Source organism: Panthera tigris, chromosome D2 (genome assembly GCF_018350195.1).
Source record: "Panthera tigris isolate Pti1 chromosome D2, P.tigris_Pti1_mat1.1, whole genome shotgun sequence".
NCBI classification, from domain to species: domain Eukaryota; kingdom Metazoa; phylum Chordata; class Mammalia; order Carnivora; family Felidae; genus Panthera; species Panthera tigris.
In genome coordinates, this window is record NC_056670.1 from 23,776,408 (window position 1) to 23,801,173 (window position 24,766).

At 40.6% G+C, this 24,766-nt stretch overlaps 1 long non-coding RNA gene across 1 annotated transcript; it reads right to left on the minus strand.

Moving 5' to 3' along the window:
• Nucleotides 1-2,283: 2,283 nt before the first annotated feature.
• On the minus strand, nt 2,284-12,655 carry LOC122231775. The gene is made up of 3 exons (XR_006209010.1): nt 12,634-12,655; nt 6,762-6,860; nt 2,284-2,577 (listed from the first exon to the last, which is right to left on the minus strand). It is a non-coding gene; the product is annotated as an uncharacterized LOC122231775 (long non-coding RNA).
• Nucleotides 12,656-24,766: the final 12,111 nt, after the last annotated feature.

Genomic DNA, 24,766 nt, shown 5'->3' on the forward strand with positions numbered 1-24,766 from the left:
ACACGTGGCCTCACAGATGCAGCCCAAAGGTTTTGGAATCAGTCAACATTCCGTCACGTACTCACTTTGCAAACTTCTGTAATAATAATGGTCAGCAGTGTTTGTTAATCTCTAACAATGTGACATGTACCGAGTAAAGTTTTTCTGCTTGCATTATCTTGTTTGATCCATAGTCATATGGGATAGATTTTACAGGTGAGGAAGCAGGCTGAGAGCAATTAAGCAACTTGTCCAATACCATATAACTAGAAAGTGATGAAGCCAGGAAATATCTGGGGCCTGGTCTACTTTCCTAGTCTCTTTGCCATACTGCAAATGAATTACATTTTCTAAGTGTCTGGTATCTTGTTACCTTGTCTTTCACATCAGGATATTAGTGCCTGTCTTGCAGCATTATTTCATTCTCTCTCTGTCTTTCTCTCTCACTTAGCATTTATTGAGCTGCTATTTTATTTATGCCCTGACTTACATCTGGATAACAGTAGGACTCACTAGCCAAAACACACACACACACAACAACAACAACAACAACAACAACAAACAATGTAATTTCAATAATTCAATAAAGTATGCAAAATTTACCTGTTGAATGGGAGGTATTTGGGGAGTCTCTCTTAGGTGTTAACACAGGCCTGGACTCAAGTGGGCCCTCAGAATGCACATAAAGAATTCATAACATTGCATCAAAGCAATCTTCAAAACTGGAGTTATCACAGTCCCAGATTTGAAAATATATTACAAAACTACAGTAATCAAAACAATATGGCACTGCAACAGAAACAGACACATAGAACAGTGGGACAGAACAGAGACCCCAGAAATAAATCCACACTTTATATGGTCAATTAATCTATAATAAAGGAGGCAAGAATATACAATGAGGAAAATAGTCTTGTCAATAAGTGGTTCTGGGAAAACTGGACAGCAACATGCAAAAGAATAAAACTAGACCCCTTTCTTATACCATACACAACAATAAACATGAAATGGATTAAAGATCTAAATGTAAGACCTGAAACCATAAAACTCCTAGACGAAAACATAGGCAATAATCGCTTTGACATTAGCCTTAGCAACATTTTTCTAGATATGTTTCCTCAGGCAAGGGAAACAAAAACAAAAATAAACCATTGGGACTATACCAAAATAAAAAGCTTTTGCACAGTGAAGGAAACCATCAACAAAACAAAAAAGGTAACCTACTGAATGGAGGAAGATATTTGCAAATGACATATCTGATAAGGGGTTAATATCCAAAATATATAAAGACTTTATACAACTCAATGCTAAAAAAAAAAAAGAAAGAAAAAAAAACAGTTAAAAATGGGCAGAGGATCTGAATAAACATTTTTCCAAAGAAGACATACAGATGGCCAATAGACACGTGAAAAAATGCTCAACATCACTCATCAGGGAAATACAAATCAAAATCACAGTGAGATATTGCCTCACGAATGTCAGAATGGCTAGACTCAAAAACACAAGAAACAAGTGTTGGCAAGGATGTGGAGAAAAAGGAACCCTCATGCACTGTTGGTGGGAATGCAAGCTGGTACAGCCACTGTGAAAAACAGTATGGAGGTTACTTAAAAAATTAAAAATAGAAATGCCAAATGATCTAACAATCCCACTATTATTTACCCAAAGAAAACAAAAACACAAATTTGAAAAGATCTATGTACCCCTATGTTTATTGCAGCTTTATTTACAGTAGCCAAGATATGGAAGCAGACCAAGTGTCCATCAATAGATAAATGGATAAATAAGATGTGATACACACACACACACACACACACACACACACACACACACAGGAATATTACTCAGCCATAAAAAATAATGAGATCTTGCCACTTGCAAAAACATGCATGGACCTAGGCGATGTATGCTAAGTGAAATCAGTCAGACAACAAAAGACAAATACCATATGATTTCATTTATATGTACAATCTAAAAGAATAACAAACAAAAGCCATGCTCTTAAGTATAGAGAACAAACTGGTGGTTGCCAGAGGGGAGTTTTTGGGGGTGGAATGCACAAAAATAAAGGGGATTAAGAGATACAAACTTCCAGTTATAAGATAAATAAGTCATGGAGATAAAAAGTACAGCATAAGGAATATAGTCGATCATATTGTAATAACATTGTGTGGTAAAATATGGTGACTACACTTATGGAGAGCACTGAGTGATGTACAAAATTGTTGAGTCACTATGTTGTACACCTAAAACTAACAAAACACTGTATGTTATATATACTTCAATAAAAAAGGGAGAAAAAGAATTCATGACACTGTGAAACAATGGAGGCCCACATCCCATTTGCACATGTGGAGCATGGTCCAGCATAAGCAGAGAGCAACTTGCAGGGCACGTGGAGCCATCAGATCTTGTCTGTGTCTTTTTCTGTCCAAAGCTCTGATGGAGAACTAGCTGAGATCAGAGTCTGAGGCAGCGGCTGGAACTGAGAAGCTATCTGGAGGTAGCTGGAACCAGGCGTGGCAAGACAGCAGCCCCTTTCCATTTGGGAATTTAACATTCAAGGTCTCTATAGTTCAGCAGCATAGTGAGGGGTCTCTGAGAAAGAAGAAAAGGGGTCTCTGAGGAAGAGTGGGTAGGAGGATGGGTGGAGCGCAGATAGCAATATTTGCAGGGCCACCACCTGACTCACTCTCTCTAGAAGATAGTTGCATCTTAGCAGTAATGAGCTATCCTGCACTCCTGGTTGCTAGTGGAAGGAACCCTTTAGATATGTAAAACCAAACTTATTCTTGGGTTGGCAGGGAGGAGCCATCAAAGAAAGAGATAATGGAATGAAGGACCTTCAAGCATCAGTTCATGTGAGGTGTTAATGGATCCATAGGCCCTGAGAGATGACTACAGAGGCATTAGCAGAACATTTCTGTAGTCGACTCTCTAGGCTTTGCTGACTTACTAGACAACTGGGTGATCTGTGCACTGCTTTACAGGAGAATGAGGTGTTGCCTGGGTGCCTTCAGGAGAGTTGTGTCCTAGCTGGAGGTCATAGATCTGGACCATGGATTGTACATCCTTCCTGAGCCATGTCAGATATTAAAAGTTCCGCTTCTTGGGGCACCTGGGTGGCTCAGTTGGTTGAGCATCCAACTTCAGCTCAGGTCATGTTCTCACAGTTTTTGAGTTCGAGCCCTGCATTGGGCTCTGTGCTGACAGCTCAGAGCCTGGAGCCTGCTTCGGATTCTGTGTCTCCCTCTCTCTCTGCCCCTCCCGCACTGTGCTCTTTCTCTCTCTCTCTCTCTCTCAAAAATAAATAAACATTAAAAAAAATTTTTTTTAAGTTCCCCTTCTCTGACCTCTGGAGGTAGAATGCCTTTTAGGCAAAGAGCAATCAATTTGCAGCTTTGGATATATATATATATATATATATATATATATATATATAGTGGCAATTTTACATACATCTTACAGTGGACAGCACCAACCACTTGGATTCCTTAAGCATTGTAACCACACAATCTGTGTCTTTGCTTTACATACAGCTCGAAGCAAACACGAACTGGAGGGGGAAGGATTTACAAACAACAACAACGACGACGACGACGACAACTTAATTGGCCCCCAGAGAGAGTAGATGCCAGAGAAAACACCATGTTAGGCAGGCCATAGCAACATTTACACTACTATTTCCACCAGTCTGCAAAGGAAGCCATCTTTCCCCAACAGAGAATGGGAAGCCTGGGGAGAGAGGCAGAGAGGAGATACAAATGGGGAGATAATAAAAGAGGGAAAAGATGAGGAGGTGTGTTGTCTGGGGAAAATATTCCTAGAATAGCAAACATGCCTGTATTCACACCAATTCCTCCAAGGCCTCCCTCTCTGGGGAGACTTCTTGGAGCCTCTGGTCACTACTCCCTTCTCTAAAGGCCCAGAGCCCTCTCTACTCTGTTCTCTACTGCATTGAAATGATTTTTTCAACATGTGTCCTCACAGTTAGAATCTGAACTTCCCGAGAATAGAAAAATATGTCTTCCACGTGTTGGTATTACCTGTGTGCATCGCTGCCCCTGACACAAGGGCTAAAACGTTGATCGCTCAGTGTGCTTTTGTTGCATATAGGACTCTGTTTGTGAATGACCCCGTGCCTGTACTGTAATCTGCTAGTGCAGAGCAGACAGGGCCATCTGTCCCTTAGCTATAGGGCTAGGTCCCCATAGCGAAGTGAGTAGTCTCACCCAGTTAGATCTTCTGTTCTCCCCAAGTTCTTATGTTTGTAACTTTAACTTCTATATTAATACAAGCTACAATTGTCCCACATCATTGTTACGTTTTAAGGATCAGTGGAAAGGTATTAGAAAGTTTGCTCAGAGCTTGAAGATTGTTTTCATCCTAACACTAAGTGAAACACAAAAGCCAACCTCCATCTTGCGTCTATAGAAGGTCACGTGTACATGATCACATCTGCTGAAGATTCCAAAATTGAAACTGATTGAGGAATTAGGATGGTGAGAATATACACTTGTAGTTTTTCTCTTTAGGAGAAATTGTCTTTGTGGTGTTTTCTGTATTTGTACGAAGATAAATGAATAAATATGCAAACAAAGAAGTGTACAACAGATACATCGGCAGAGGGGGGAAGACCAGGGTCATGCTTCACTGTCCAAACTTCTTTTCCTGGATTAGCAAGCAATGCTTTTTTTCTAGCTGCACAGAAAAGGGCAGATTATTTAGAATAGGACAGTTCCTGGGTGCAAGAGGTTTTAAGAGAAAGCATCTGAAATTCATGTCACTCCTCCCTTTGGGGTTGTGAACTAGGGTTCTAGTGGTTGATTGCACTGGTTCACTCAGTATCAGGGAAAGGGCAAGAATTTTTCTATCCATTTCTGGTTGATGACATGCCCATTAGTCATCTCTTTTCTCTCTACTCAGAAACAGCGAATGTGCTGTGTTGCACAACGGCCTCTGGGAACTTGGGCAGGGCAACAGTCTAATGCTAGCGGCCTGGTTCCGGGTGTGAATCTTGCTATAAATCAAATGAACTTCATGAAACTTCTGTGGTTGCTAAGAGACATAGTATCTTTAAGTGTCAGTTACCATTTCCCTCGAAATTGCTCAAAAATCATCTATTGTTTGGCTTTAGAAGTTGCACGATATGCTACATTTTAAGTGACATGGGTTAAAATCTTGACTTCACCATTTTCTGGCTGGTGACCTTGGCTAAGCTACTTCTCTCCAAGTCTCATTTTTCCTTCTCTGTTAACAGGGAGTGGTGATAGGGAGCAGTTTCATACACTGCAAAACACTCCACCTATTGAACAACTCAATTCACATCAGATATGGGAATGTACATGATAAAGGTTGAAAACAGAAAAGGCATCAAAATATAAATGATTATCATAGGAGTCCCTGTGCCTCGTTGCTTGAATATTATTTCTACCATATTTGAGACAGTAGGGGATGTGAACAAGACGTGATCTGACACCTCAAGTTGATAACTTGGGTTTCAAAAAGGAATTTGGGAATGATTTCATAATAATTCTTCACTTTACCGAATAATTAACAGTGGCTTATTATTATATATTATATATATATAATTATCCAGTAAGTAAATATAATATATATATTATATATATATAATATATATTATAATAACAGTCATTATTATTATTTTGTATTGTTATATGTTGTTATAATTAATGTCCTTAAGGAACCAGCTATCCTAGTTCATTTTAAGTATGATTTAATTCCCTAAATGTTGTTTCAAGCCCAATTTGCAAAGCCACAATATTGCAGCAGACCAGGTACGTGCTAATCTTTCCAATGGACATGGGTAGATGAGACTTCAAACGCCAGATGAAAAGGAATTGCATTTGCCCCCTCCGTGGTCTGTAATGTATACCTCTATCGTGTGTATGCTGATGTTGGCTGTGGAGCCCAGCCATGGTGTATGCAACTCTTTGCTCTGGGCAAATAGAAAAATCCCTTCCCTTGATCCTTTCCTCCCTGAGCCCTTTCTGGGCTCATCCTCTGGGCTGCATCCCTCACACCTGTGTCAGGGAGCCTCTGGTGGTCCTGGAGGGCTGTCCAGCCTCTGCCCTGGTGCCTTTGTCTCGGTTCCAGCTACGTGTGGTATTGACACACCCTGAGTCCATGCTTTAGAGAGTCCTTGTAGCGTTCCTCCTGCTTTTCCTGTCTGAGAACCATGACTTTAAGTCACTAAATAGCAAGCGACTTGGAATCCAGCTGCTGGGACTTTGGACTTCAACAACCGTGGCTGTGATCCTGACAGTGACAGTCATCAAGTACTCATCTGGGGACCCTGGGCAAGGTTACTTCAACATTTGAGAACTTGATTTTCCTCATCTGTAAATAGGGTAATAACATCTATCACATAATTTTTCCTATTATGAAGATAGGTGTTTTTAGCATGGTGCCTAAGAGTTAGCAAGCTAAGCAAGTAAGTTAGCAAGTAAACCATGAGTATCATTGCTGCTATTGTTATTATTACTATTATTATCATCATGTCAAGATCATCTTACAAGAACTATTATCAAGTAAATATCATTTTGGTCTTGGTGCAAGGACTATTATACAGGATTTTGTGGCTAGAGATTTTATAAGTTTACATACAAATGTGCATGATGTCCCCAAGGGCAAATGGATAATCATCTATACTTACATAGAAACCCAAAGCAGGATAACTAACAATTTCTTTTTGACTTTGGAATGCCCTACACAAGTGTGTGTGTGGATGCGCTGACAAGCATGGGCACACCCAGGCTTACCTCCAAACCACTTTTAGCTTGGTTTAACATAGAAGCAGATGAGATCTGTGTTCCCCAACATTCATCAGCAAACTTAGGGATGAGAGTGGTCCAGCCTACCTGAGGGACAGAGAAGAAAATATTATTGCATTTAGTTTACACACTTGGATTTAGTCCATATATGGAGAGTCAAGGCAGCTTGAAACAGAGAGAAAGAAGAGGAATGGCTGATAATGCTCATAAATAAATAAATAGATAAACGAATAAACCAACCCCCAAAAAAGGAATTTAACTGAGCAAGACATCTGCACTTTTCTTGCAGCTCTGTGAGAGAGCTAAGAATGTTTGCCTGGAGAGAAGACTTGAAGAACCCTGGTCTCTTTCTTCCAAAGTTTGAGGGCCATCATGCCCATCATGTAGAGGAAGGCGTTTGTTTTGTTTTGTTTTGTTTTGTTTTGTTTTGTTTTGTTTTGTTATGTTTCCTTACTGGATAAACAGGACCAATGAATGAGAGTAAGAGAGATCAAACTGGGCTCAATAGAAGGAATAACTTCTTAACTGTAATCAGAGATCCTCAAAATGGACTGAATTGCCTCTGGGCCTCTAGTTTTAAGTTTTGTTTTGTTTTGTTTTTTCTAATGTTTATTCATTTTGTGAGAGACTGAGAGATACAGAGCATGAGGAGGGGAGGGGCAGAGAGAGAGGGAGACACAGAATCCGAAGCAGGCTCCAGGCTCTGACCTGTCAGCATAGAAGCCAATGCAGGGCTTGAACTCACAAACTGCGAGATCATGACCTGAGCCAAAGTAGGCCGCTTAACCAACTGAGCCACCCAGGCACCCCGGGATCCCTGGTTTTTGAAGGGTTCAAGCAGAAGTTGGGTGCCCATGTCTCAGGGATGTTGTAGATGAGTGGAGGAGGGGATGGTTGCAATAACCTCTCTGATCCTCTTTAAGATTAAATAAAATTTTACCTCAATATAGAATTTCTATGCTTTGTTTTCCTGAATATTAAAATAGATACGATGTCACTTAACAATCCCATCAAATGGGTTGTTCCTTATTAAAATGTGCAAGAAATGGAATTTGCAACTATGCTATATAAATAGATATTATCTTTGAATATTGAAAATACATAATGTACAGAAAGCTAAATTATTTTCAACTTTCCAAAATAGGTTTGTAGGATCTATCTAGGAGAAGAATCTCTAAAAATATCTTTTAATTCTTTATAACTTAAAAAAATATATAATATAGGCCATCCCAAAGACATGACAGAATTACCCACTGTGAGTTGTATCAGCCAAATCTTTCAGAAATCCTGATTTATGATAAGGCATCCCTAATGATTTGTTCATAAAAAATCCCATGTGAGGATCTGTATATGTCTCATATGATTCTAGCAGCTCCCCATGAGGTAGATATTTTTAGTGTTCCCATTTTACAGAGGAGAAAAATAAAGTTCAGAGAGACCAGGAAACTTGTTCAAGGTTACCCAGCTAAATGTGGAGCTGCCTGACTCCCTAGCCCCTGCTCTTTCCACTATGTCACACTTCATGACCACTTCCTGTCTTGCCTGAACAAACACAGTTCAGGTCAAACATCCAAGCAACAATGACGCGCCCCTGTCACACCTCCCAATTAAACCCTATAATTTTGAAGTCTGAGTTGGAAATCCTTTGGCTCTGTGTTCTTGTCTGGCCTTCCCAGAAAAAAAAAAAGAAGTTTATTTTTGAGATATGCCTCTCTCAGAACGGCTAGATATTTTCAATGGCCATTCATACATGGACCATGTTGAACTGGAAATATAAGTCATCACTTCACCTCACAACAGAGACTACCCCTTTGCCCCTTGCTCCCAATTTGGGGGTTTGTTTCAAGGAGGGGGTTAAGGCTATTAGTAGGTCCATGGAGGCTATAAATAGAGCCCTGGGCTTCAGCCAGCTCACCATGTTTATGTTTTGGGGTTGCACTGCAACCGTTGTTGGTAATTATAGACGCGTGGGTGAGGATGGGTACTGATGAATAGTTCCTCCTCTTGGTTTCCTTTTTGCACAAGCCCAACACTGGGGGTGTCTGAACTCACAATCCCATCATAAGGTCCCTCATGTCTACTCACTGCTGTTATTTCCTGGCCAACTCAAGGAACTAGAGAGGCTGAAATATTTCAAGATAATTCGCAACACCATGGGCATCACAACCTGTGAAGTCAATGCCTTCCTAAAAAGAAATAATGTGACACCAAAAGAAAATTGTTTCTCCTCACTGCGGATAGTATAAACAAGATTTCCGCCTTTGTGATGACAAAGCATTTTCCAGATAAATGCAGATAAATGTGTAAAGAGGATTCACAGGTCTAACTGAAATGATGATCTGCAAGGGAACTCAGTGAATCATAGTGCTTTATGTCCAGTAAATTGTTATAATCTGTAATATCATTTCTTTGGGTACTCCAAGGGTACTTGCAACCTCTTAGCCAGTGAAGTGGGGAAGTTACCTTTTCCAGATATTCTCTTCGTTCTCTGGTGTGCCAAGAGAAAGGGTTGGTCATAGCTCCAGGATTGCTCCCCAAGCCAACCACGAGGCTACCAGAATAGTCAGGCACATCTGATTCTAACCAGTGGTACATGGTTCTAACTGGTGGTAGATGAAGCCAAGAGGAAGATACTCATACAGTATCCAAGGACAAGGTTCTGAGGTCAGGTCATTAAATGATAGGTAAGCAGTGAAAGGAGCCAGTCACAAAGGGCCACATATTGTGTGATTCCATGTGTATGAAGTGTCTGGAACAGGCAAATCTATACAGACAGAAAGTCGATTAGTGGTTGTCTGGAGCTGAGGGGCACAGGAGGTTGGAGCGTAACGGACAGCTAAGGAGTGTGGTTTTTCTTTTTGGGTGGTGAAATGTCCTAAAATTGATAGTGGTGATGGACATACAACTCTGTGGATACACTAGATGCCACTGAAGTGGCTTTAATTGGGTGAATTGTGTGGTATGGGAAGTATATCTTAATGAAGCTATTAAAAATAAAAGTAAGAAGTAATACATTTGGGGAGCCGAGCTATGAAAAACCAGAAAAGTTGGATGAGGAGCAGTGAGATGGAGAGTGCTAACAGGAGGTGGTCTGCTGGGTGGTCTTGGGAGGGAGGTCAGGTTACTCTGGGCAGAGGGTTTATGCAGTTACAAGTACAGCTCGTGTGTTTTGAAAAGGACTGAGGTGGATACTGCCCTCATATAAAAGGCCTCTGGAGATCACACCAGGGTTACTATAATCTACTTCTCACATCCTAGAGGAATAAATCTGTTTAAAAATCAAATCTGGTCGGCTTGGTGGATCTTACTCCTGTGATAGGATTATGCCTATGGATAAATTAACTTCATTTTTTGGAGCCTAATTAGAAATCTAGTTTGTGCATCGTTATTTTCAAGGGGTTAATAGTTCTTCCAGATGGTGGTATTTTTCTGTTTTTATTTTATCAGAGAACTCAAAGAGTTCCCAAGTTAGCCCATCATTAGAGTAGGAAGGTGGTTTTAGTTACAGTTGAGGGAAAATCAAAATTACTCCAGTATTTCAGCAATAAATAATGGCTGAGGAGCCATTTGTACACAGTCCAGTTCCAGATATGATGATTTGAGACTCTTTTCATGTAGTATTTAGCATGCCTTGGTCCTTCTGTAACCCTTCAACCTTGACTCCCACTCTGTCTCACAGAGATTCAGAACTGCAGCCCCAAACGTTTGTCTACATTTTTGCTTTTGTTGTTCATTCTATATAAATCACCCTTTCTATTTCTCCATACTTGGCTAATTCCTACCTATTCTTTAGGAATCTTCCAAGAAGCATTCTCCAAATTTTCAGGATCGACTGGGAGTCCTTTCCTATATTCCCATAGTATCCTGTTTATACACATTAACTGAATTATAAAGGAATTATCTGTTTGTCTGTTTGTATCCACACTGGTCTGGAAGCTCCTTAGGGCACATCACTATGTCTCTCTGTCCTTAGCCATTGGACTAATTCCCAGAACCTAATATATCTTAATAAATGTGAGCTGAACCCCTGTGCAATGGCCACCTGTGAAGTCTGGCCAAAAAAACTTGATGCCATCCCTCTTAATCCCAAATATCACTCCAATAAATGGGCCCATTCAAAAGTCTCATGGGCTACAGGTCATTCTTAGTGTCCACAGGCCTAGCACAAGGCAAAGAACACAGTAGACCCTCCTTAAACATTCACTAAACTGATCTATTTATAGTCCTTGACTGTCATATGTTTAACGATCATACTGCCCACACTTTCAATATCTTAGACACTCCTACCCCTGAATTGTTTTCCACATGCTGCGTTCAGATGCTCATTCATTAGCTGACAAAACAACACTGGGAATTTTCCTGTCACGGAGCTGTGTAACTCTTCAGTTTTTACAGTGGTACCATCTTAGTAATGGAAGGTTCATGCAATTGTCTGATTATTCAAATATTCATTTATAAAAATGAGTGGGAAACAGAAAAAGAAAATGCTGATATTAGTAAAAATAAGCAGAGAGGTCTCATCAGTTTAATAAAATTAGGACAAAAATAGAAATGATTAGATATGCTAAAAGTGGCCAGTCTTTGGTCTCAATTAGATGTTCAATGAAAGATAGGTTGATTATATGTTCAGTTATGAAGAAAAAGAACAAATTAAACAGCACAGTGAATATGGATGTGTGGTGTCAAATATAGTATCTAGAAGGCAAGGCATAGTTGCATTTTTATAATTATTTTTTAAATCTCTGGGAGTCCTTCCACCCCTTAAACTAATATCTAAGTCTATTATTTGATATCCATCCTTTTGATTTTCATATGTTTTCATGAATGCATTATGTATCAAAGCAGGAAGTGACTTATGTCAGATTAGAGATTCCTGAAGCTATGTCCAGTACCAGAAATCTTTGGGAGGAGTAGTAATACTTTAACAGGAAATACCCAACAGAGGACAAAACTCAAAGATGATATCTTGGCTATAGTCTTATTGCTAAGTGACTAAAAGCATGGACATAAGGAACGTAGATACATCTGGATCACCTAACAATGTGTCCTGATCAAGTTACTTAATCCCACAAACTTCAGTTTCTTCATTTATAAAATGGGAGTGGTAATAGTAGCTATCCAAGTAGATGGCTATAAGATACAAATGAGTGAATATGTTCAATATGCTTGGTCCAGTGCCTGGTACTTCCTCTGAGCTTATAATATAGAAACCGTTGTGTAGGAGGGAGAGAGAATGGTGGAAGGAGCCATGGGAGGAACTAAATTTGGCCTACTTCACACACTGTCTAGGGCCCCGCTGGATCCTGAACTCTATTAAAAACTTGACATGGGAACACTTAACAACTTCTATTACTTCTCCCAATCTACCCACTGGGTCATTCTGGCTTCTGCTGGGTTGAGTGGGAGTGTGCTATTTATTCACCTAATGACTCCTTCCAAGTTAGAGAAGTTGGAAACCCTGACGGTTGTTCCACCCGTTACTTCTTTCAGTTCACCACCTCTGCACTCAGGAAGGTGTGTCTTCTGTGTTCTTGTCAATCTGTGTCTTGATTTTTCAGTTGTCTGAGGCTCCCAGTTCTTTGAAATAGGTGATTACGACTCCACAATTATACAAGTAGAAGAGGCGGGTTTAGGATATGCTGTTAATAACAACACAGGGCAGGCAAGCTCTGTGTGATGGGTACAGGGCACCATCACCTCCTGGGACACACATTCACCACCCTGACCCTCTGGCGTGTCGGGGCTATACCCTCGTTTCCACTCTGACAGAATTCTTGCCTAGGTTCTTCTTTAATGGCTTATTAGGGTTTAATTACATGACTTATTACTGTTCAACACTTATTATTATTATTATTTTTACCCCTGTAAAAGTCTTGGACTTCTCTGGTTGCATCTGGATCTGGAACGTCCTCAGGGAGCAAGTCCAGTTTCAGCAGAGATGGGGAGGGGAGCAGCAGCGGAAAACATGGAAGAAAATGAAAGACGAGATGAAAGAAAAATACTCAGGATCATGATGGCAAAGGAGCCAGCCCAGGGCCAAGAACACAGTGGAAAGTGCTCAGTGGTTTAAATGTTCACCTTTAAGTCTTTCTCCTCCCATCCAGCTGCCCTAGCCTTTTCGCTTGTGAAATAACTTGCAGACAAAAATCAGTAGTTCCAAATATTTTGGCGAAGATCTCTCCTTTTCATAGGCAAGCCTTTCACATGCATTGTCAACACTCACAGTCTCCATTTACTCACCTCCCACCTGCTCTTCCACCACATCTTGTCCTCCTTGCCTGGTGCCCCACTGTAGCCACTCTACCTCAACACCACTGATGGCCTTCTCCAGCAGGCTTCCCCTGTCCACACCTCACTGGCCTCCCCCAAGTGTCTGACATTGTGGATCATGTCTTCATTTCAAAACGCTCTTCCCTGCCTTCTTGTATCCAGCTCGCCTTCCTTCTCTTCCATAGTTTCCCTTTCTGGCCCCTTTTTCTTTGCCCACTTCTTCCAGTTGATGAGTCCAAAGATCTGTCCCTGACTTTTGGTCCTTCTCATAGAACATGGCCATTCTCAGCCATGGTTTTAACCACCTACATGTAAACAACTTTCATGTTTTCTTCCTCACCTCTGACCTATTTTCTTGAGCATCAAACCCACTTAAGCAAGTGCATGCTGGGCCTCTCCACTTGGGCAGCCCACAAGCATCTCAAATTGAGGAGGCACAAAACTGAGCTAGTTCTCTTACACTCTCTCCTCCCCATGTCATTTCTGGTCACTCAAACCAGAACCCTGGGCGTTGACTCGGCTCTCTCATCTTCCTTCACCTCCCAACCGCTCCTTCTACCACACGGCCAAGTCTTGGGGATTCCAGCTTTCAAAAACTTCTCTACCCCTTCTCTAACCCTTTCACTGTCACTGCCTCAGCTTCATCTCTCATGTCTTCTGTGAATTATTTTGATAGCCTCTCAGCTGGTTTTCCTGAGTCTTTCAGACCTATTCTCCTCTTGGTTACCCAAGTGACCGTTCTAAAATGAAGGTCTGTTAAGTCACTACATTACTTAACGTCTAGCCAGTGGCTTCCATTGCTTACAGGGTAGAATAAAAACCCCTTTGCACAGTCTGCAAGGGGCTTTTTCACCTTGCCCCCATATTTCATCTCTAATCTTCTCCCTTTCCTCCCTCCAACTTAGACCCTAGCCTTCAAACTTTTAGAAGTTCCCCCAAAGCATCATGCTGTTCAACTTATTTGCAAATGTATATATATATACATATATATAGATATGTATATATATATATATATATATATATATACACTTATATATATTGCATGTGTACCTCATTGCTGCCTAGGCAAGTGCCTATTTACTCTTGGAGGCCCAGCCTATGCATTCTCTCTCTCTTGTCTTCTCTAACCACCTCCTTCCCCACCCCCTCCTTAGAGAGCGGAGTACTTTCTCTGATCTGCACAGTCTATCTTTGTAAGGTATCTACCACACTTGTTTATCTGTCTGTCTCTCTGCTAGACTGAAAACTCCTTTGGGGTAAAGGTGATGTCTTACCAGTCATTACCCTCACCCTTGTGCCCAGAGCCTGCCATAAAACAGGCATTTTTTTCCATGTGTGATCGATAAATGAACACAGTGCCTCATTATCCTTCTAATCAGCCAGAATGGAAAACTCAAGCAGCCACCTTTGACAGCTCCAGTTTCAGTCTTGGTTGCTCCGTCTGGGCAGCTCAGAGCAGCTTCCTGGGCCTTCCGCCAGTTCAGAGAGCATCCAACCTGCTACAGAGTGTGCACTGTCATTTGCTGAGCAGGAGTCAACAGTGATCCTGCTGATAGGGTGGCCTTTGCCTCCTTGAGCCTCAATCCCACACCCTACGGACTGCACATCTTTAAAGGTCATGGTCAGGGGCGGTCCTTATCAATCAAACATCAGTAGACAAAAAAATCCCACTCTGGGATATGGTGAGACACACTGGTTTCAAAACATTGCAGATCGTTAAATGAGTAATGCTAATGTGATCTCAGAATAGTAAACACACCCCCACATGGATAATGATATTAGTTGCATTATCTGAAAAGGAACAAAAAGCAACATTTGGCTGCAAGGACTATGAAAGAGATGTCTGTATGGGCAATTCAAGTTCAGTTAGGGCAGAAAAATTACATTTTTTAAACTCCCCACCACCCCATGTGGGCACACAATCCAAAATCAAATCTTTTCTCTGGGATAAGTATATGATTTGGGGGAAGGGAAGTAAAGGAGGGAGCGCATGCTTAGAGGAAAAAAACAAAGGCCTTCATTTTCTAAAACTGTCATTCACTCTGATTGGGAAAGAATTTCTCAAGAATTGTGAATGTCCTGCACAGGAAGTAACACTTCATCACACGGCTGATAATCAGCCTCGTGCTTGCCAGGGATTGGTTTTTCCCTTCTGTGGTGAGAGGATAGTCTCAGGCAAGCTTGGACATCTTCCCCACCGGCCTGATAGTCATTTAAACATATCTAGCACCTCTCTTCCAAAATGTTTGAGTGCATTGGTCCTGTGGCATCATATTCATATGGAAAACTCACAATAGCGGGTGGGGGTTGTCTGCAGTTTCAAAGGGTTTCCATGGAGCCAGACCAACACCGTCCCCCAAATAGCCTTTTCTAAACAGGGCAGCTTGCATGGAGCCTACGCATGTATCAAGTGTAACAAAATGTACTTCTTTCACCCTCCAGCTAACTTGCCTGTCCCCTTCTCTCTCTGATACTCAGTTCTTCCTCCCCCCAGAAGTCAGCATCTCAAAGGACTTTTATCCTTAAAGAAAACAACCCAGTCAGTTAATTCACTCTAAGATGCTGGCAACTCAATATGACTAATGTTTACGCTTAGAAGAAAGATAAGTACTTTATCCAAAGGAATGGCTTGCTAATGGTGAAGTTTCTCACCTTATCACGGGAACTGGTGGGGTTTTCCAGTGCCTCTCAAGCCTATTACATTGGTGGCCATCAATGATGAGGATACATAAGCATGACCCTCATGTCTGGGTCATACTTTATTCCCTAACACGAGGCTGGTAGCTTTCTTCATGATTGTCAAGTTGCCTTTATACAGTGCCTGTTTTAGCTTTTTTCAGAAGCACAGAGCAGAGTAAGTTAAATCCCAAGTCTCCTTGCCCCATACCCAAAGATCCTTAGCATATTGCTACTCTATCCTAGACTTCTTTGATAGAGAGGACACTGACTAAGAAGGGATAGGGAAGTTGTCATCACATGAGCCCTTAGGTATGTCATTTTTAAGATGCAAGTCATATGGTAATCTTACAACAGATACATAAGGGTACTCATGCATCTATTTACTTATTAATCACTTAATAAGGTCTCCCTGAATGCCAGAAATTATTCCAGAGACGCACCAAAAATCAAAATTGACAAAGTCCCTTCCCTGGTAGAGCTTAAAGCTAGAAATTGGTTTAAACTATTTCCATCTGTCTCCAAAAAGCAGAACTGAGACAAATGGGTAGGAGTCTCAGGGAATCAGATTTCTGTTTCATATACTATACGACCAAATATGGAATGGTAATGAGCTCCCCATCACTGGAGGGCTGTAGGAAGAAGCTACATGATTACTCGATACAGAGAGATTCATGCATGAAGCTGGACTAGATCCATTGCCTTCAGCTTTTTCTTTTAGCAGCAGGGATCTGTTTTCAAACTAAATCTTGCCTTAATATATTCAAAAGCAGAGTTACTGTGATTGCAGTGGCAAATGTGGATCTAGAGGCCTCTCTGAATGCTCCTCTCTCCTCCAAAGCCTAGATACCTACATGAGATGAGATGGGATGATCATGGAGCTCCCAGCTTACCCTAGTGTCATGGGGATCTGTGAAGCTAAGCAGGATCGCATAGGTTTCTCACCTCCTGCTTACTTACTTCCACTTTTTCCTGAGACTCTGAGGAAGCCAGATAAAAGGGTCAGAGATTCTGGGGACATAACAGGACGCTTAATGAGTGCTGTTTAAGAATGTCAATATGAGCCAAAGACAGTGTTTTGGGTGGACCTGAAGATCACAGCATGGCTCCCTCAGCTCCAAGAACAGCACATTGCCTGGCATCCTGCACCTTAAGGAAAAGCCCACGGGTTCAAAAGGATGAAATAGACCTTGTGGGAAGAGGGTAAAAGACTGGAGAGAGAGAAGGCACTCACAGGCCACTTGCTGAAAGACATAAGAACTCATTTGCACCATTCTCTGGTGGCCCCACGCATCCTCTTTATCTTCTAACGTAAGGCTTACTTTCTAGCAATGGACCCTATCATCTCATCCAGAGGTACCAGGTGTAACTATGGGACTGCACAGTATTCTGCAATCTGGAGCAGGAAGTTGGAGAAGTGTTCTCCTTCAGGCTTCGTGCCTGGAAAGTCCCATCCCCTTTGGGCATAGTGTGCTTGGAAAGGAAAACCTGAAAACCTTCAGCAACTCAGAGTGCTTGAGGCTGGCAGCTTTTCACTGCTTGGGACTGGTGAAGGGATGTGGGATGTGGGAGAGGGGAATCTTGCAGCATGCAAGAGAGCTTGAGGGGGCACCTGGATGGCTCAGTCTGTGAAGTCTGGTTCGTGAGTTTGAGTTCTGTGTAGGGCTCTGCACTGCCAGTGCAGATCCTGCTTAGAATTCCTCTCTCCCTCTGTCTTTGCCCCTCCCCCACGCATGTGCGTGCTCTCTCTCTCTCTCTCAAAATAAGTAAATAAACTTAAAAGAGAGAGCTTGAAGTCTTCCCAAGCATATAACCATCACATAAAGCTTCAAGTTTGCCCAATCATACCTTATTATCCTTCCAAATAGAATTTTCCTGACAGTTCTAGAAAAGTTCATTGAAACTGGACTCACATCTTCTAGTTCACAGTCTACAAAACTGTGAGCAAAAGTGAGTCAGGTGAGCTTTTCTTAAACCTGTGATTTTTTCAAGTGTGTAACATACCTGAAACATGATTTGGAAGGAGATGTTAATAGGTGTTAGTAGAATTCAGAAGAGTACCACTTTGGGAAACTCTGGTTGAAACAAAACTGAGCAAGTTTCCATGGAATGAATAAGGCACAGGAATGAAAGCACAGCATAGGGAATACAATCAGTGATATTACAATAGCATTGTAAGGTGACAGATGGTAGCTACTCTTATGGTGAGCACAGCATAACGTATAGAGTGCTGAATCACTATGTTATACACCTAAAATTAATGTAACATTGTATATCAACCATACTTCAAAACAATTGTGCAGATTCATTATTTTAGGAATTTTCAGACCCTTGAAAATGTAAATTGTGACTCTCCAAGAAGAGAAAACAGTATACAGGATTTCCCAATTTCATTTGAACTCCAAATACTTTTTCTCCCAGGGCAACTTAAAACACTCCAGTTTCCTGAAACACACTTTGGAAAATGCTCTGATAAGCCAAACACTTAACCAATTATATGAATTTAGAGTTTTATTTTTCATTAAAATAAGTCAGTATATCCAAAGTACATCAGTGTCTTATCCACCATCTTGGGAGACAGGACTGCATGTAGATGAATTGTTTACACAAATGAAGTTTCAAACACCCAAACCTTTCAACAATTTTATATAAAAATCTTTCTAAAGTGTACTACATGCCCTCTCTACTTTTGATTGTTAAAAACAAAACAATACATTCTAAGCATGAAACTAAACACATGCTTATTTTCAAAAGCTTATAAATTTGGGAAAGAAAAAATAAGGCAAAAGTTAATCACAAATCCATAACTCTATTAACATTTGCTGTAATTTTTCTCATCTTATTCTGCATAAAATGTATGCTGAAGTGTTTTTAAATGTCACAATTCACTTAATGTTTTCTATATCATTAAACATTCTTTGAAAATATGTTTTAATGGCTCTGTCTGACCATCATCTGTAATCATCACTTAACTATTACTTTCATTGGGTAAATCTGTTGTTTTTATTATAAATAAGGATGGCATCTTTTTTGCAAAATCTTTGTGTCTATTTTTATTTCTCTTGAATAAATACCTGTAAGTGGAATTCATATGTCAAAATATATCTGTAGGCTCTTCATACATACAAACTGCCTTCCAAAAGATTTGTATCATTTATATATCCCCAGCAACGTAAAAGAGTGTTAATTTACAACACCCTTACCAACATTAAACATTATCATTTTTTTAAAAATCACTGTTAATTCGATAAGTTAAAACTGTCATAACTCTTTGACTTTTTACTACCATTAAATTTAAACATTTTAATATACTAATTTGCCACTAATATTTTCTACATAAAATATGCCCATTTTTTTTTCTTGTGGGCTTAATATTTTTCTCATGGATTTGTGTGAATTCTGTTAAGATTACTGACTATACTATTTCTGACAAATAATTTTCACAACTTACTCCTTACCTTTTAATTTGTTTACAATGTGTAATTAAATAATGTGGTTTTAATGTGTAAATATTAACATCTATTTATATTAAAATATGGTTCCTTTTTCTTTTTTTATTTCTTCCTTCATTTTCCTGCTTAGAAAATCCTTTCTCATTCGGAAGTCAGTGAATATTCATTAGATTTCTGCTGGATGTTTTATGATTTCATTGTTTAAATCCTTTTTTAAAAAATGTGGTATCAGGGTGCCTGGGTGGCTCAGTCAGTTAAGCATCCGACTTCAGCTCAGGTCATGATCTCATGGTTTGTGGGTGCTAGCCCCGCATTGGGCTCTGTGCTGATAGTTCATAGCCTGGAGCCTGCTTCAGATTCTGTGTCTCTGTCTTTCTCTCTCTGCTCCTCCCCCACTTGCACTCTGTCTTTTCCTCTCTCTCTTTCTCAAAAATAAATAAATATCAAAAAAAAAATTTAATGTGGTATGCTGCTTGAGTTTTAAACATTTTATTAATGACTCAGGGTCACAATTTTGAACAGTGTTTAAAGTTTTGTGCCATAAAACAGAACACCCCAAGGAGTCACTGAAGTAGACAGAAGTCTCTGTATTCTCTATGACCTCAGACTCCTGCAATTTCCTGGTTCTGGGGCTGATTTTCGGTTTTAATCTCTTCTTTTGACATTGGACTCCCAGCTCTCATTTCCTATTGCAGACAGTTGTCTGTCACTCACAGTGTGCTCTCTGCTTTTAACAGCTCACACACCAAATAACCATATTTGTATTACTATGGACTAATGATGTGTGGAGTTGAGCCTGGGTGTGCAAGTCAGAATAATGTCCCTCCCCAAAGATGTTTATGTCTGAATCCCTAGAATCCTTGGATGTGTTATGTTACATGGGAAGGGGAATTCAGCTGACATTGAGATATGGAGATCATTCTGGACTATGAGTTGGTCCCAATATAATCACAAAATTCTTTGTGAGTGAAAGAGAGAAGCAGGAGTGTTGGAGTGATTGGATATGAGGAAGACTCAACCAACCATTGCTGGCTTTGAAGATGGAAGGTGGCTGTAAACTAAGGAATCCAGGCAGCTGGAAGCCAGAAGCTGGAAAAGCAAAGCAAATGGAGTCTCCCCATGAGCCCCCACAAAGGAATATAGCCCTCCTGACACCTTGATCTTAGCCTAGTGAGACCCATTTCAAACTTCTTATCTCCAAAATTGTAAGACAATACATTTACACTGTTTTAAACTACTAAGTCGGGGCGGGGGGCGGGGATTTGTTACAGCAGCAACAGGCAGCTAACACACTGAGCCTACAAGTCTACATGGGCTTGAGCTCATGGCCTCAATGACTGCTATTTTGGTTGCTCTGAGGTTTTATTTCCCTCACTCCCCTTCCCAATTATTTCTATGGTTTCTGGAAATCTAGCCTACATCTAGATCAGAGACTAAGTGGGGCATTATTATTTTACAGGAATTGGCTTTGACAAATTTTCAAACACTGGGTCAAAGGATGAAGTAGCTAGAGAGACAAACTTTAACAGGGTTTTCAGACAAATCACAAGGTGGACCTTCTGCCCAATTTGGAAGAAAGAATACCCAAGAAAAGGTCATGACCCCTGGGCTGGGTGAGAGCGTCACCATTTAATCAATGCCTGTACTGGGTCAGATAACCATCACTGTCTGTAGATAAATTCCCCTATGTCTAAAAGACTGGGTAGTTCAAGGGTGTGAGACACAAGGAATCCACTCATCAGAAAGTCTCTGGGGAGTAGATTGGGAATTAAATGGATTTTGTGCCACCAAGAACCTTGGATCCAGACCAAGTGGTAGAGCATGAAGTAGCCCAATAAAAACTCAGGTAGTCCTCAAGAACAGTACACAAGTAAGAATAAGGGAGAATCAGGCAAGTTGGGGTCAGCACTGGGAAGAAGGAATCCGCCTCTAAAATACATCAGATAATTTGTCCAGTGAACTAAGTGGAACCTGCACGTAGGTAATTTACTGTAATGGATGTTGAAGAGGAATCTGAAGAGTGTGTGTTCTTCATCCCTGTATCCCTAATGTCTACCACGGTGTCCTACATATCATAAGTGCTCAATAAATTCTTATGAGAATGAACAAATGAATGATTAGTAACTCTGTCATCTTTAAATCCCATCCTGTGTCTAGTAATATAAATCTACTACTACTCCTTGATAAAAGTTTCTAGACTTAACATTAAAGACTCATTCATGCAGGCTTAGTTCAAGCTGACTTGGGAAGCCAAAAGAACAGTGAGGAAGTATTTTATTAATATATTAGAATTCTTTTTTTTTCTCCCAAGGGAGAAAAAAATACTGGCTTCCTCTAAGTTTTTCTTTTTTTAGAAAAAAAAAAAACCAAAATGGTTCAAGATAAAGATAGAAAAATAATGATAGCTTAATGTCATAACTTCATAAGTAGTTTTAATAACCGAATGCATGTATGGCCTTTAGAGAGCAGTGTCTGTTATCAATGCGCTCCATAGATGCTGGCTATCAATATGATCCTTCAACATTTTTACATGCTCTTCAATGATTAAAAAATAATACCCAGAGAAATAATAACTTAAAATCATATTTTATAACAAGACCAAAGAATATATGGGTTTGTTATTTTATGAGAAACGAAAGTAGCTAATGGATGATGACAAGACAATCTTTACATATATAGACTAGCATATGTGACATGCAGTGAGTAAAATGAAAGCACAGATTTAAATATATTTTCTTGGCTGTGTTCACTACCTAAAGGATCACATAGTGAACCCCCTGCTAAAGTAAAGAATACTTCTTCAAGGTTTTATCACTATTATAATTTTTTAATACATTGATTTTTACACAGAGGGTCTCATTCAAATAGGGGACCCTAGGATAAATGAGGCAAATAAAGGGTTTCACTCCATGAGCAAAAAGATGAAAGGTAACAAAGAGATCAGATACACTGGGCAATGTCAATTAAGTCACCTCCTTAAGCAAATAAAATTCACTTTCAAAGTACTTGGCTGTGGCACATAAAGAGTCATAGGGAATTGACAATCACCCTCAACCCAAATGTAAGAGAAGATCACCTCGTCTGAAAAACAAAATAAAATAAAAAACATAAACAATTTAAAAAACAAACAAACTTCCCCTCTAATTAGGAACCTTGACTCCACGTTTGCTGTTATGGATGAAGGGAGAGGTCATGTGCACTTGCTGTCATCAAGGAAGCAATAGGATGGGTAGTGGGCCTGAGGTTGCCAGTGTAGACTAACTAAATGATCAACATTTAATATGAATGACTGTGTAGCTTTTGCCTTTCTTGATTATCAAAGAAAGATGGTAAATGTACAACTTCGAGACCACTATATTAGTTATTCCAGCACTTTCTTCCTGCCCTGATATGCTGATAATCTGAGCACTTGTTCCTTTTTTTTTAATGTTTATTTATATTTGAGACAGAGAGAGAGAGAAAGACAGAGAGATAGTGGGGGAGGGGCAGAGAGAGGGCAGACACAGAATCTGAAGCAGGTTCCAGGCTCGGAGCTGTCAGCAAAGAGCCCGATACGGGACTTGAACTCACAAACTGTGAGATCATGACGTGAGCTGAAGTCAGACGCTTAACAAACTGAGCCACCCAGACGGCCCAAGATAATTTTAAAATTCTTGTTTTATTTTTGTCTACTTGATTTTTTTTTAAGTTTATTTATTTTGAGGGGAGGGGTAGAGAGACAGAGAGAGAGAGAGAGAGAGAATCCCAAGCAGTCTCTGCACTGTAAGCACAGAGCCCAAATATGCGGGACTTGAACCCACAAACCGTGAGATCATGACCTGAGCCAAAGTCGGATGCTTAACTGAGCCACTCAGATGCCCCCTGAGCCCTTTTTCTTGATGGAAACGCAGTGTTAGGCCTAAGTGAGGCCCAAGTTGATTTTACTACTGATTGATGTGAGTACAATTTTCCAGCTCACATTTGTGGAAACCTACCAAGAAGACAGTAGGTCCTTCTGTTTCTCAAAAAAATACTGCTAAGCCTTTGGAAATGAAGTTGCTAATCACTGGCAGTTAGTGTGGGCTCACTGATAAAGAGTTATGCCATTGTACTTTGTTGTGGATGGGGCTTCTCGTGTGTGGAGTAAACGGAGCAGCATAGACATTGTATTACTTGATTTCAGCAAAGTGTTTGACGAGGTTTCTCTCATAACATCCTTATAAAAGCTGTGGACTGTAGGATAGTACAGCTGATAGAATGTTCCTACAGTAGCCAAAGAACTCTGACTGATGGGCTGGCCAGGAGGAAGTCTTTCTTCTTAGTGCTTCAAGGCAACTAGACCTTGGCCTGTCCCAGGACTCGTATCAAAGTTGTTGGATGAAGCCTGGGTTAGATTACCCAGGAGGCCAACATCCATTTGGAAGATTTGTAATTCATGAGTCTGGTGGCAGCTGGGAAAAGGAAACAGATCTCTGAGGTGCATTTTTGGGCCCTAGGAAGATATCATCCAAACCTAGCTATACATCAGAAATACTTGAAGCCATGTTGAAAAATACAGACACTCAGGACTTTCCCCAAACCCACTTAACTAGGACTCCAAGGGGTAAAGTCCTGGCTTTTTTTTTTAACTGCCCAGGTGATCCATGATCAGCCCAGCATCCCATCATTAAAACCATTGCATTGGTTGGATTTAGTCAAGAAGCTTTTCCAAGGTCATAATAGACCTGGTAATCTAAAGATATTCATGGGCTTTCAGACTATGAGGAAACGCTTGCCTACACTGTGGCTCAATCCAACCTTGACCTTTCCTCATGGGGACTGAGGAGGGCAGGTGAGAAGAGGAACCCAGTGCTTGACAAAGAGAACACTGGCTTTGATGTCAGCCACATTTGAAGTCAAGCCTGGCTTCTATGACCTATGAGCTATCAACCATGCAAGGGGGAGTCTGACCCTCCACTGCATACATAAGTGGTCAACTGATGCCAGCTATTACTATTAAGACACTGTTCAGCAAACTGTCCAGTTCTGTGGATCTTGAGTCTACAGTTTTACCAGAACATGTCTTTCATGCAGTTCTGCCCAGAGAAGGAAAGAAGCCATCATCTACTAACCATCCACTTTGTGCTGCAGCTAGGTCCCTCACAGATCTAATCTCATTTCCTTTGTCACCCAAACCCTGGTTTTTTCACATGAGGAATCTGAGAGGTTAAATGACTTCCCCCAAGTCACTCAGTTAGAAAGGGACAGATAGACATCAAGAATTTGGCTAATAAACTTGCACTGAGGATTCCCCCTGGCACTTTTAAAATGGTTAATATAAGGAGTGGAGAAAGCTTTGCCCTTTAAAAAATCTAAAGAGAGACATTTTGAAACTGCGAGGGAGGGGGGAGGTCACACCACCTACACTCCCCATCACCTGAACAGTCAGCGCTTAGCCAGAGGAAAAGCTCTACAAATAGACAGTCATCGCTCTCTCTCTTTCTCTTCACACACACACACACACACACACACACACACACACCTGGCCACCTTATTTAAAAGTATAACACCTCCTCCCCAATTACAGTCTTATTCCTTTCCCCTGTTTTATTTTTCTTCTTACCACTTAATCATTAT